The sequence below is a fragment of the Sciurus vulgaris genome (genome assembly GCF_902686455.1).
Source record: "Sciurus vulgaris genome assembly, chromosome: 9".
Lineage (NCBI taxonomy): Eukaryota > Metazoa > Chordata > Mammalia > Rodentia > Sciuridae > Sciurus > Sciurus vulgaris.
The window spans coordinates 71,018,294-71,031,038 of record NC_136469.1 but is presented as its reverse complement, the minus strand read 5'-3'; the positions used below and the strand labels follow the sequence as shown (position 1 = coordinate 71,031,038).

Sequence of the window (12,745 nt, the reverse complement as noted above, 5' to 3'; positions counted from 1 at the left end):
GGGCCAGGACCACCTGGCTCAAGCCCCCCCGCCCGAGCTTCCTCACCACCTGGTAGTGGTCCGTGAGGGCCGCCTCGTAGCAGGAGCTGGGCCCCTGCCGCTCTACTCTATGCTCTCTACTCTGACTGCCACGCATCCTAAAGCCGGAACGCCGACGGAGGACGCTAGCTAAGAAAAAAATAACAAACCCAAACAAAACACCAAAACCAACAACAAAAGACAAAAGACAAAACAAACAAACAAACCAAAGCCCAAATCAAAAAACCAAAAGCCCCCAAACCCCAGCCACCAACCACCAGCCACCAACCGCCAACCACCAAACGCACTAACTATCTGGGAGTCCGACAGGTCACCACCAAGAGCTTCCTGTACTTATGGACGAAGAGCCCAGCCCAGCCACCCGCTTATATGGCCGCGGTGGGACGGCGCATCACAGTGGCTGCTTGTGAGGTCAGAGCAGGGGGTGACCCAGTCACACATGGGCACAGCCCCCCACTGGCCTTCTCACTTTGGGGCCCCCAGGATCATTGCCACTGTCATCATAAGAATAAGAAAGGACCCCAAAAGCGTTTTTCCTTCCGGGGGCTGTGGCGAATGATAGTTCAACATTTGGAGATTAAAACCTGTGGCGTCCTCCAGTGGTCTTTTCACCCGGAGTCTGATGAGACTCCCTAGTCACTTGGGGCTCTCATGGGACGCCTCATGTCTACATGCAAAGTGTTCGTTCAATTCCTACTTCTTCCTGACTCAGAATGCTTGGCATCCAAGGCATGGTAGCGCTTTGCCTGCGTGGTGATGCTACCCCATAGTGCTCTGTCCCCTCAGATGCTCTAGGACTTGGTATCAACACCTGTTGAGAGGGAGGGATGTTCATCAGCCTCTCCCCACAAAGGTTCCCACCGGATTTCACTCTAGAAACCCTGGCTCGCCAAAAGCAGTGACTGAGAGGCTCAAAGTAAGAAAGGATAAAATGCCCCGGCGGAGAATCCTAGAACCAGTAACTGTGTCCTTCCCATACAGGGAGGAAGTGGAGACCTTCCCAGATACCGGGGGTCCCTTCCTGATGCTGTAACAAAGAACCTTGGGCTGTGCCATTTATTTGCAATACAAGTCACATTCCCAGGGTTCTGGAGATTGGCGAGTCCCAGGTCAAGGCACCTTGTTGCTGTGTCCTTGCAGGACGGGAGGGGCAGGAGGCTTGAACTCATTCTCTCAAGCCCGGCTTTCACTTGGTTTTGTTTTGCTTGGCATCCAAGGCATGGTAGCGCTTTGCTAGCATGGTGATGCTACCCCATAGTGCCCCTCCCCTCATATGCTCTGAAAGTCATAACACAACTGTTTTGTACAAGTAGCTTCCAGAATTAGAAGCCACATCTTAAAAGGTCTCAACACGCCTGTAAGAATCAGTAAAATCCTTATAGCTGGCATGAGTTCTGTAGCTGAGGACAGGGTTGGTCCAACAATTCACATGTGATTTAGATGTTCAGGAACAAGTGGTTCCAGGGTCAGACAGGGTTGGGAAATGCCACAGGATATATTTCCTGCGCAGAGTCACAATATCTCTAAATATAGTAAAGGCCCGGAAAAATCTTACGGTAAAGAATGCTCTCTTCATGGAGTGTACATGCTAATTGTGTTGATTAGTTTTAGGTGTCCACTTGGCTAGTCCATGCTACCTATATATTTGGTCAAACATTATTCTAGAAGTTTCTGTGAAGGTATTTTTCAAATTCAGATTAACGTTTAGATCAGCAGACTTTGAGTAAACAGATAACTCTCCATTATGTGGGTGGGCTCATCCAATCACAGTTGGAAGGTCTTAGAAGAAAAGAACAAGCCGCCCTCCAAAAAGGGAATTCTGCCTTCAGACTTGAGTTGCAACATCAATTCCTCCCTGGTGGCTGGACCACAAATTTCAGACCTGTGTCCCCACAATTACATAAGCTAATTATTTAAGATAATTTCTCTTTCAATAGGTAGGTGAAGACATATTCTATTACCTCTGTTCCCTAGACAATCCTGGCTAATACACTAGAGGACCACAGAGTCTTACTTCCCTCTGTTGTGCAGAACCAATTCGGGAACGCTACTTTAAAGAGTCAGACACATGGAGCGTACATACCCTTTTGTATTTTGCCACTGCTTAGTGCCCACATCAGTGATCCATCTCTTTACAGTACCTTCATTTAATAAAAGAATTTTCCTCCTCAGATTAACAAAGGAATTCTATAGACAGACAAATAAGTAGAATAATTTAGACATGTCAGAAAGTTACCCACCTTTTAGGCATATTCTAAGAAGAGAATACTAATTTTAAAGTATGAATAATTAGCTCTGGGACAATCATGAAAAAAGACTGTACCAAGGAATTACCAATTTGCTGTCCAAGGGGGCTTGGAGTCAAAGCAATTTCTCCGAGTGTCACAACACTCATCAACGGATACAAGAACAATCCTATTAAGGTGAACATCGGACACTCTCAAGAGGATGTTCCTAAAAGGGCTGGGTATGGAAGGAGGCGCTTGATTTCCAGGGGCAAGGAGGGTAGGGACGTTAGGAATTCAGTATTCATAAGCCTATAGACCTCAGTTGTTTTCAGCAGTGTACTGGCTAGCAAAGTCCTTCTTAGAATCTGTTAACCTATCTGCTCACGAACACCTGACCAATGCTACTGGCAAGAAGCCCACCAAAAGATAGGTTGAGTCTGAGGACATTACACTGACTTGACATTCATTAGGGACAAATCTATTGATTTTTGTAGGTGAAATGAAACGGCTTAGATGGTAAAGGATCAACAATGTCCATCTATTTCCAAAGTCACCTTAGTAACCCGATGACGTCGAAGCTGGATAAACCTGGACCTAGAACCCTTTATTTTGTTTAAAACACCAAGCTATAGAACACGTAGCAATCTATTTTTACCTCTTTTTCCATCCACAGCAAAATGCTTTGATCCCCTCCAGCAATCACAATCAGCTCCTTTCCTGAGCTTTGGCTTTCTGAAAGGGATGCACAAAGTGTGTAGAACGTCACTTAGCACAAACTTGTACACTCAGTGTAAATACTCTCACGATTCTTAAATGTTCTCATTTTATCTTTGGGACACACAAAAACTCAGTGCATTTCCCACCAATTAAGAAGTAGAGATATATATACTCTAGGGTAAAGATTAGCGATCAAACATAGGTGTCACATAAGGTTGACATGTGCCATCTGTTTCATACAGGTAATTAACATAAATGCTTCTATAGAGAGCACTGAAGTATTTCATTAACCTTTGCCTAGTTTAATTCTGCTCCCATTCCCAGAAAAACCCTGATCTTAACATTTAACCAATGATGGCTGGCTTTGAAGAATATGAGTAAGTAGTTTGAGCCATGGAATGTTATAAGGAATCAAAGATAACATATGAATTGCTCGAGGAAATCACTGTTCGTTTCCCCAGAGGAAATGAGAGAACTTTAAGCTTTCAGAAACAACGAGACACTTCTACTGTGGTGTTTCAGAGCTCAGAGTTCTGAGGTTACGTGGAGCAAGGGTCAATCCCAGTTAAACCTCTTCCTGGATTTCAGTAAGTGGCTAGCTAGCCCTTTGCTCTCCAGGTTTCTGTATCCTCCCCCCAAAACAGGGATGACAGAATACATCTTCAAGAACCAGTAAAAGGACTGGTGAGATAGTCAGGTATGTGCTGAGCACACTTCCAGCACTTTCGATTTGGAGCATACTTCCAATTATGGGTCAATTAAGCCAGGTAGGAAAACCAATCATCCAGGAATTTAATAAGTCTCTTACAAACTGAAATCACCAAACATCTCTGAATCCACAGTCTGCTTTATTATGTCATTATTCATGTTTACATTAATCCTAATCCAAAGGAGAAGCAGAAAAAGGAGGTTTATTCTGATTTGATAAATTAGATGGAATCGTTAAAATTATTTACACATAAAAAAGTGAAACCAATGTTCAGACAAACTCCTTCATATTCATACACTGCTTTCCTTGTCATTTTATGCACTTAGAAAAATCACTTTCTCTAACAAGGTATTATGTTGAATCCTATACTCCTATAGAATTTACCAAATTCGAGTTCTTCATTTGATGGCAATTTCACCGGAAGCAATATCAGCTGACTGTGTTTTGCACCATTCCCTAATTGTCCTTCTTTTCCAAAACCAAAGGAAAAGACCTTTCCCAAATCGGAAGCATAGGCAAGCGTGTGCCACCTATTAAATAAAAGCAACATACTGTCAATTCTTCATTTTCCCCAATGAGGAGAGTACTTAAGAGAGTATTTAGCAATACAGTAAACTGCCAAAATCAGTTTACCCAATCAGAGTGAAACTAACATTCAGAGGATAAAAACTCTCTGAAAATCAAGAAACCTACCGTGAGGCTGAGAAGACTCTGGAAAGCCTGCATCTACTCAAGGCCATGAGTCACACAGTGGCAAATCGTGTTCCCTTTCTTAGGAACAAACACTTTCCCTTGCCTGCTGTTCTTTTTTCTTTCCTTTTGTAGTAGGGTGCAGGCGGGGGTGGGTGGGTGGTGGTGGATACAGGGGGATTGAACTCAGCAGCACTCACCCACTGAGCCACATCCCCAGCCCTATTTTTGTATTTTATTTAGTGATGGGGTCTCACTGAGTTGCTTAGCACCTCACTTTTGCTGAGGCTGGCTTTGAACTTGCAATCCTCCTGCCTTAGCCTCCCGAGCTGCTGGGATTACAGGCGTGCATCACCGAGCCTGCTATTCCTTTTTCAAGCCTCAGCTTGAGAGTCACTGGCTCCTTGAAGCCATCTCTGAACCCCTCATCTCCCCATTCTAGAAGACTAAATTAGCTCACTTCTCTGAGCTCCCCAATCTATTTCCCAAAGACGTCTATCACCCTGGTTTTCTTACCGATGTGTTCACTGGTCTCTTCCAACATACTGGTGTGTAGTAAGCAATTTAACCTTGCTCAGAGGGGTCTGCCCTTATCCCCCAACTCATGGGAGATAACTGCCAAACCCTTAGTACTTTTCAGGTCAAAGAGGAGCATCTCTGGCACTGAGAGAGGGGCTCTAGACCATCCTGTTAGAGGCTCATGGAGAACTCCCCCGGCCTGGGACGGAAGTCAGACCCATGGGAGGAAGGAGCTGGAGACCGAGTTAAATTACTTGGCAAGGGTACAATTAACCACACCTACGCAATGAACCCCCAACAAAAACTCTGGACTTGGGTGCTTCCTTGGCTAACAATACTCCAGGGACTCCAGAGGAAATAACACCATCCAGCTGTTCCAAGTGGAAACAAGCAGAAACTCGGCATTTAGACTCTTCCTAGACCTGGCCTTCCACCTCTCTGCCTTCAACTCTTACTAATGGGACCCTTTTCCTGTAATAAATGTGACTGTGAGTATATCAACTTGCAGTAAGTTCTGTGTCTTTCAAGTGAATTCCCCCATCTTACTAGCGGGATTAACCTGGTTTGCACTAAGGGATCTCTAATGTGGTTCCTTCTCTTGAAATACATGCTTTTCAAAGCAACATGTATTAGGAAGAATCCCAAGTGGTAGCAACATTTCTTGGATTAAGAGTCAATGGAGTTGGGTGCAGTGGTGTACACCTGTAATCAAGCAGCTCAGGAGGCTCAGCAGGACGATTCCATATTCAAAGCCATCCTCAGCCACTTAAGGAGGCCCTAAGTAACTGGGTGAGACCCTGTCTCAAAATAAGAAGAATCAGGATACAGCTCAGTGGTGAAGTCCCCTGGGTTTCGATTCCTAGTAGCAAAACAGAGAGATAGTGAATGGAAGCTTGGGATGTAGCTCAGTGAGAGTGCTTGTCTAGTGTGCAGGAGGCTCTGGGTTCAGTTCCCAGTATGGGAGAGAAAAGGGGAGAGAGATTGAATGTGACAGACATTAAGAAGATATCACTTTGGCTAAGAGAATCTAACTGTGATAATTTGGTCTACCTTAATATTATCACCATTGTCATAACAGTATGTCTATAGACTGTATTTTTTAAAGTAAGGATTTCTCAAATGAGTCCGAATCTGCTTATGTTTAGTGAGGAAAAGAATTGAACAAAAGAGATGTATCTAGGTAAAAATGTTTCTTAATCCCAACAAGTCCCAGCATCTTACCAGCAAGAAGTGGACTGATTAGTGTGATGACCAAATAAAACAATTAAATCAACATAGGAGTCCGAGCAAGATTTTTTGGCTTATTAAAAAAAAAAAAAAAAAAAACAACTGTAAAAAATCAAAATCCTCACTCTGAAAGTTAATTGTTGCCTAAAATGCAGCTCTTGTAACTAAAATCTGTAATCTGAAGATTTAGGCAACCAACTAATAAAGAGCACGTTGGCCCCAACAGGTTTTGAGAGAGGCTGAATACATTAATGGATAACCCTTTGTGACTTAACATTGATTTACTTTCCCCAAATAATCAGGACTTATTTTCCTTAAAGATGAAAGTTCACCTGAAGTTAACAGAGGTATTTCAGAAAGGAGACAAGAGAAAGTTCATTTTAGTTGTGCATTTGAAAAATAAAAAACAAGTAAAAGGCCGGGATACACGTGTAGTTCAGTGGTAGAGCATTTTGCCTAGCATGAGTGAGGCCCTGGTTCAATCCCTAGTACCTACCCCTCCACACACAAAGTCAAAGAAAACAAAGATGGAGACTTAAAGATTTATGATGATTAATAATATAAATTCTTCACCCATTTGAAAATGTTTATATCTCAAAGAAACAGATGAACATTTTATTAAATTATCGAAGTTTATCAATACCATTGATATTTTCATTGACACTTTACAACTTACCTTCCACATGCTACCTGGGTCACTCTACTTCCAGCAAGCTTGGTCACCAAACAGGGTCTCAGCTCATTTGTGTTGAATTATGACCAAGTTGCCCATATTTTCCAGCACCAAAAGTAAACAGCAGTCCATCCTATGGAAAGGGAACTTCATATCAGATGCTAGAAAAAATACTATACAGAAAGCACACTCGCTGACTCCTGGTAAATAAAGCACTGTCAAAGTAAAAACCCCCAATAATCAGGAAAACAGTCCTACATGCAGGAATGCATCACCTTTTTTCTGGATAACATTAACTCCTCATACACAGTGTTCTTCTAAAAGTAGTCAAAGGAGACCACATACACCTACCTACGTGAACAGGGCAGCATGAGAGCCACCACAAGCCAGAAATTCAACTTTTCTATTGTCTGGTGTTTCAATAAGGCAAGGAGCCGCTTTATCTGCGCAGGGAAAAAACAGTTGAAGTGACCAAAAAGAAGCAGTGAGTGAATACACTGGTTACCTGGCATGCTTCCTCTCAACCTAGCAAGAGCAGCGCTCAGCCCATTCTGACAAGCTCAGCTCTATACTGGCATACTGAGGCCCAAGTTCTAGCCCTGAAGTTGAGGGTAGGGCAGCAGCCAAAAGGGTCACCCTTAGCAGCCTACATGTGTGAAAGGGTCAAGCCACTTCCCAGAACCCATTCTTCTCTTTTCAACCTCACTTTTTTTTTTTTCTTTTTTCTGTTTTTCTGGGGTTTTTTTGTTTTTTGGTTTTTGTTTTGTTTTTTTTTTTTTTTCCTTGAGGTTATAGGGAATGAGCCCAGGGGTACTCTACCATTGAGCTTTTATTCTGAGATAGGGTCTGGCTAAGTTGTCCAAGTTGGTCTCAAACTGGTGATCCTTCCGCCTCAGCCTTCTGAGTAGATGGGATTACAGATGTGCACCACCACATTCAACCTGATTAACTTTAACAGCGACACGTTGAATATTTCCAATTTCTGCCTAGAATTACATCTTTTTCTGGTGCTGGGGAGTGAATCCAGAACCCAGGGTCTTACACATGCTATGAAAGCACTCCAACGTTTATGAGCACAAAGATTCTTTTCTCCACCAGAAACAGTGTCTCACACCTCTAATTCTAGCACCTTGGGAAGCTGAGGCAGAATGATCACAAATTTGAGGCCAGCTTTGGCAACCTAGTGAAACTCTGTCTCAAAATGAAAACTAGAAATGGGGATGTGGCTCAGTAGTAGAGGGCCCCAAGTTCAATCTGAAAAGAGGGGAAAAATCTCTACTACGGCATTCTCACCTCGTGCTACCTTTTCCTTTCCTTCAAGATTATTTTCCCATCAAAGCACTCAAGATTCAGCCAAATAAAGGTTTTTTTTTTTTTTTTTTTTTTTTTTCACATTTAACTTTTTGGGTACTGGAGAATGAGCCCAAGGACTATCCCTGAGCTACATCCCCAGTATTTTGTATTTTGAGAGAGGGTCTTGCTAAGTTGCTGAGGCTGGCCTTGAGATTGTGATCCTGCTGCTTCAGTCTCTCGAGTTGCTAGGATTATACACATGTGCCACTACACCCAGCATAACCATTTCTTCACTCTTATCACTTCTGAATATTTCTCTAACACTGACTTATGAGCTGTCCTGTGTAGTTAACACTGGGTCATGTCAGGGAAACAAGCAAAGTCTGACTACTGATCCAGAATAATGTATACACACCACTTCCAGGTAAAGCAGCAGAGTTCACTACACTTGAAAACTCTAATAAGTTGTCTGGGACCATGAGAAATTTTGCCATGCTTTGTAGAGGTAGCTCAGTAATGGCAACTGCATGCTTTGCGTGTGTGTGAATGTGTGTATAGACATAAATGATGCTTTATAGAATAAAGTCAGGATACGTGAGTTTCCACACAGAATTTGCACGTTCTTTTGTGATAACATATTAATAGATTTTAAGTTCAGACACCTTAGAAGTCATTTTATCAAAACCTGTCCCTTTCCACAAAAAGGAAATAAGACTTAGAGGCAAGTAAGGGCATGGCAAGGTCCTTTACTAAGTAAACTGCACAGGAGGAGGAATCTCAGTGTTTTGATCCCTAAGCCAATGCTGTGGCCATCCCACACAGACCTTGATTATATCAAGAGCTCCACACTGTGCAAGTCTCCTGGACAGATTCTGCCTTCAAGACAGATAAATCAGAAAGACCAGTACAAATGAACACAAGGATCTGAACTATTTGTGACAGGAAGGTCTGTGTCCAATTATTTCTCACTTAACAAATGTTTGTTAAAAATATGAATCTGAAAATGTTTCATACTCTTAGTGTGGCCCAGGCCTAGTTGTCCAAAATTATTTTTTCCGGACATGGATAAGGCCACGCTGTGGGCTTCTCCTGAAGAAATCTGAACCAAGGGGACTCCAGCGAGCTGCTCCACCACCTGTGGTATGGGGGTTGAGGGAAAGATCCTTCCAATGCCAAGCTGGCCATCTAGGTTCTGTCCGCAGGCAAAAAGCTCACCACCTTGCTAAAAACAAAGAAAATGCTGTCATATCAAATATTAAATTTATGTGCACTATGTATACTACACATGCCATAAATCACTCTTATGTTCATACTCACAAATCTCTAAGAACCCATGCCTGACTCTGAAAAGCACAGAAGATCTTCTCTTTAGCAGTAAGAGTTAATTTCCTTATCCCTCATCTGAAGGGATACAATGAGGCTCTCTGAATGTAAATATTTGATCAGATTCAAGAATACGTTAAGAAAGTCACATGTCAGGCCATGAAAAAAGAGAAATATTCTACTCTGAGAAAATGAAATCCAGAACTAGGGTTTTTTGTTTTTTTTTTTTTACTTTCCTCGTTTTCATGAGCCTAAACATGCCAAATAAACAACTGAGAAATTCACTTGAAACTGGTCATCATGGTGCACACTTGCAACTACTTAGAAGGTTGAGGCAGGAGGATCACTTGAGCACAGAGTTTAAAACACAGCCTGGGCAATGAACGTAGCAGGATGCCAAATGAAAAATCAAAAAAGAAAAATCATTATAGCACAGTACTTTAAAGACCTAGGTGTTTCTTTAACTAGTTGAATACATGAAACATTCTTTCAAGCAAAATTTTTAGATGTTATCTAATGGAATTGGCAGTATTCAGTGGAGTCTGAAAAAGTACATCAGAGAATTAGTGTTCACCGAGCACCTCTTTGCAGAATACTGTGTGGTTGGGCAGACTCTATTCTCTCTCTTTTTTGTTTTATGGTGGGGGGAGTACCAGAGACTGAACTCAGGGGCACTCGACCACTGACCCCACATTTCCAGCCCTATTTTATATTTTATTTAGAGACAGGGTCTCACTGAGTTGTTTAGTTCTTTGTTTTTTTTTTTGTTTTTTTTTTTTTTTTTCCTGAGGCTGGCTTTGATCTCCAGATCCTCCTGTCTCAGCATCCAGAGCCACTGGAGTTAAAGGCATGTGCTACTACGCCTGGCTCAGACTCTCTTTTCTAAACAGAATTTGTAAGTGGCTACTAGCCACCAGGAATATAATGATGAGCGCGACCAGTTCCCTTCCCTGCTTCTCTACTTTTATTTTTTTCTTATTGTGAATTACCAGTAACTTTTTTTTTTTCCCCTTTGAGACAGAATCTCACTATGTTGTGCACCTTGTTGTGATCTTTCTGCCTTAGCCTCTGGAGTCACTATATTCTAGACTGATATGAAAACAGGTATGTAATTTTCATAATCTGAACACAAAAGATACTCAATATGAAATATTTGGTCATTAATGGATGAGATCCAATGACCAATTTTTTCTACTACACGTTCATACTCTCAAACCTCAACAGCGCCTTCAGCACAGGTCAAATATTTGTACATATATATTACGTGCAAGAGTCTATACATAGATACATATGAACACATGCACTATACGTACACACACACACACATACACGTATATATTTATCCCACCCCTGCGTTTTGGTGGTACTGGGGATTAAACCCAGGGCCTCATGCATACTAGGGAAACGCTCTACCTCTTAGTTACAGTCCTACCTTTTTATTTTTTGAGACAGAGTTCTGTTAAGTTGCCCAGGTTGGTCTTGAACTTGTGATCCTCCTGCCTCAGCCTCCTCAGTAGCTGGGATTACAGGTATATGCCACCGTGCCCAGCTGTCCTATATAGTTTTAAAATTTTCCTGGGTCCTGAATTCCTTCTACCATCCTCCTTTAACCATTCCTTTCATACTCAACTTTCTTTAAGAAGGAACCCAGATTTGCTGCTTCCATTTCATACTATCAGTGTTTGTCAGAGAATACTGAAAGGATGGAGAATCCTGAAATTCAAAAGGTGATGTTAAAATATAACACAGGCCTGCAACTTGGCCCCCAAATAGAAGGAGAAGATTCTCAACTACTACCACGGAAGATGGAAGAGTGTTAGGAAAAGGAAAGAAGGTTCTGGAAAAGGGCCCAGGCCTGGACCAGATTCCAGAAGGAATGTTTTTGATTATTCAGAAAATCTTCACTCTTTCATATTTGCAAAATAAAAGACTGGAACAAAATGTAGAAACAGTTAATTCCAGAAAACTGAAGATTTAATAGTCCCAAGAATTCTCTCTCACTTTGCATCCTTCAAGAGCAGTACTTTAGCTGGACCCGGTAGCAAACACCTGTAATCTCAGTAGCTCAGGAGGCTGAGGCAGGAGGATCAGGAATTCAAAGACAGGCTCAGCAACTGAACAAGGCCCTAAGAAACTAAGTGAGACCCTGTCTCAAAATAAAATATAAAAAGGGCCAGGGATATGGCTCAGTGTTTAGTAAGTGCCCTGGGTTCAATCCCAGGTACCAAAAAAAAAAAAAAAAAAAGAACAGTACTGCGGTCAGGTGCAGTGGCACATGCCTGTAATCCCAGTGGCTCAGGAGTCTGAGGCACCATGATCATAAGTTTCAGGTCAGCCTCAGCAACTTAGTGAGGCCCTGAGCAACTTAACAAGATCCTGGTTCAAAATTAAAAAATAAAAAGGGCTGGAGACACCCCTGGGTTCAATCCCCAGGACAAACAAGCAAACAAACCAACCAACCACAACTCTGAATCATAGCAAATTCAAAACTACATTTATATCTTGTCACAAAATGAGGTATAGCTATTTGACTGGCTCTACATACACATGTATTTACTAGTTTTAAAAAACAATATCCCAAAAATTACCTTTTGACAGTGCAAGAGAATGATAATCTCCACAGGTAATCTGAATTATATATTTTTCTTGTAAAATGCTTTGAAACCTGATGAAAAGAAAACATATTTTATGTCAGTCATCACAACGAAAGTCACAATATGAATGTTAGAACTAACAATATATTTAATTAGGAAGGAAGTTCAAGAAAAACAACTTTAAACTTACCACTTCACATTCAGTACAGTGAACTCTAAAACTAATTTGAAGAAAATATTGAGCATGACATATTTATAATATGATAAATCTAAAATACTTATGTAAACAATTTTAAGATGCAGGAATAAATGCAAGCTGAAAATAAGTTCTAATTCATGTGGAAAAGTCTCATAAATCATTCCATGATAATGCATTTTGTTCTAGGTTTAAAAACTTATTTCTGGAAATATATAGGATTCTTATGAGTATCAAATAATTTAATGAATGTGAAAGTTCAATATGGGGCTTGACAGACTAATCAAATATTTCAAATGCCAAAACAACATGATAGCTACAGCAGAATACTGCTTTGTATTGTATACATGGAATTCACTGATCAGTTCAGAATTCATCACTACTTAACCCATTTTGTCCCATTATTCCAGATGGGGAACACCTATAAAAGTTTTAGCACATAATGTATAATATATAATGTGTAGTATTAATTAATATTAACATAACAACATAAATAAGACTACAATTTCCAACTTTTTTAAATGCCCTGTGCAATTC

General features: G+C 41.3%; 1 protein-coding gene and 1 long non-coding RNA gene across 2 annotated transcripts in view; one reads left to right on the top strand and one right to left on the bottom strand.

The window, feature by feature from the left end:
* The window catches only part of HERC6 (HECT and RLD domain containing E3 ubiquitin protein ligase family member 6), a 139,384-nt gene that overhangs the window by 6,171 nt on the left and 120,468 nt on the right, over positions 1–12,745 (top strand). The window lies entirely within an intron of this gene.
* Positions 637–7,052, bottom strand: LOC306669393. The gene is made up of 4 exons (XR_013766087.1): positions 6,806–7,052; positions 4,078–4,223; positions 2,923–2,999; positions 637–2,226 (listed from the first exon to the last, which is right to left on the bottom strand). It is a non-coding gene; the product is annotated as an uncharacterized lncRNA (long non-coding RNA).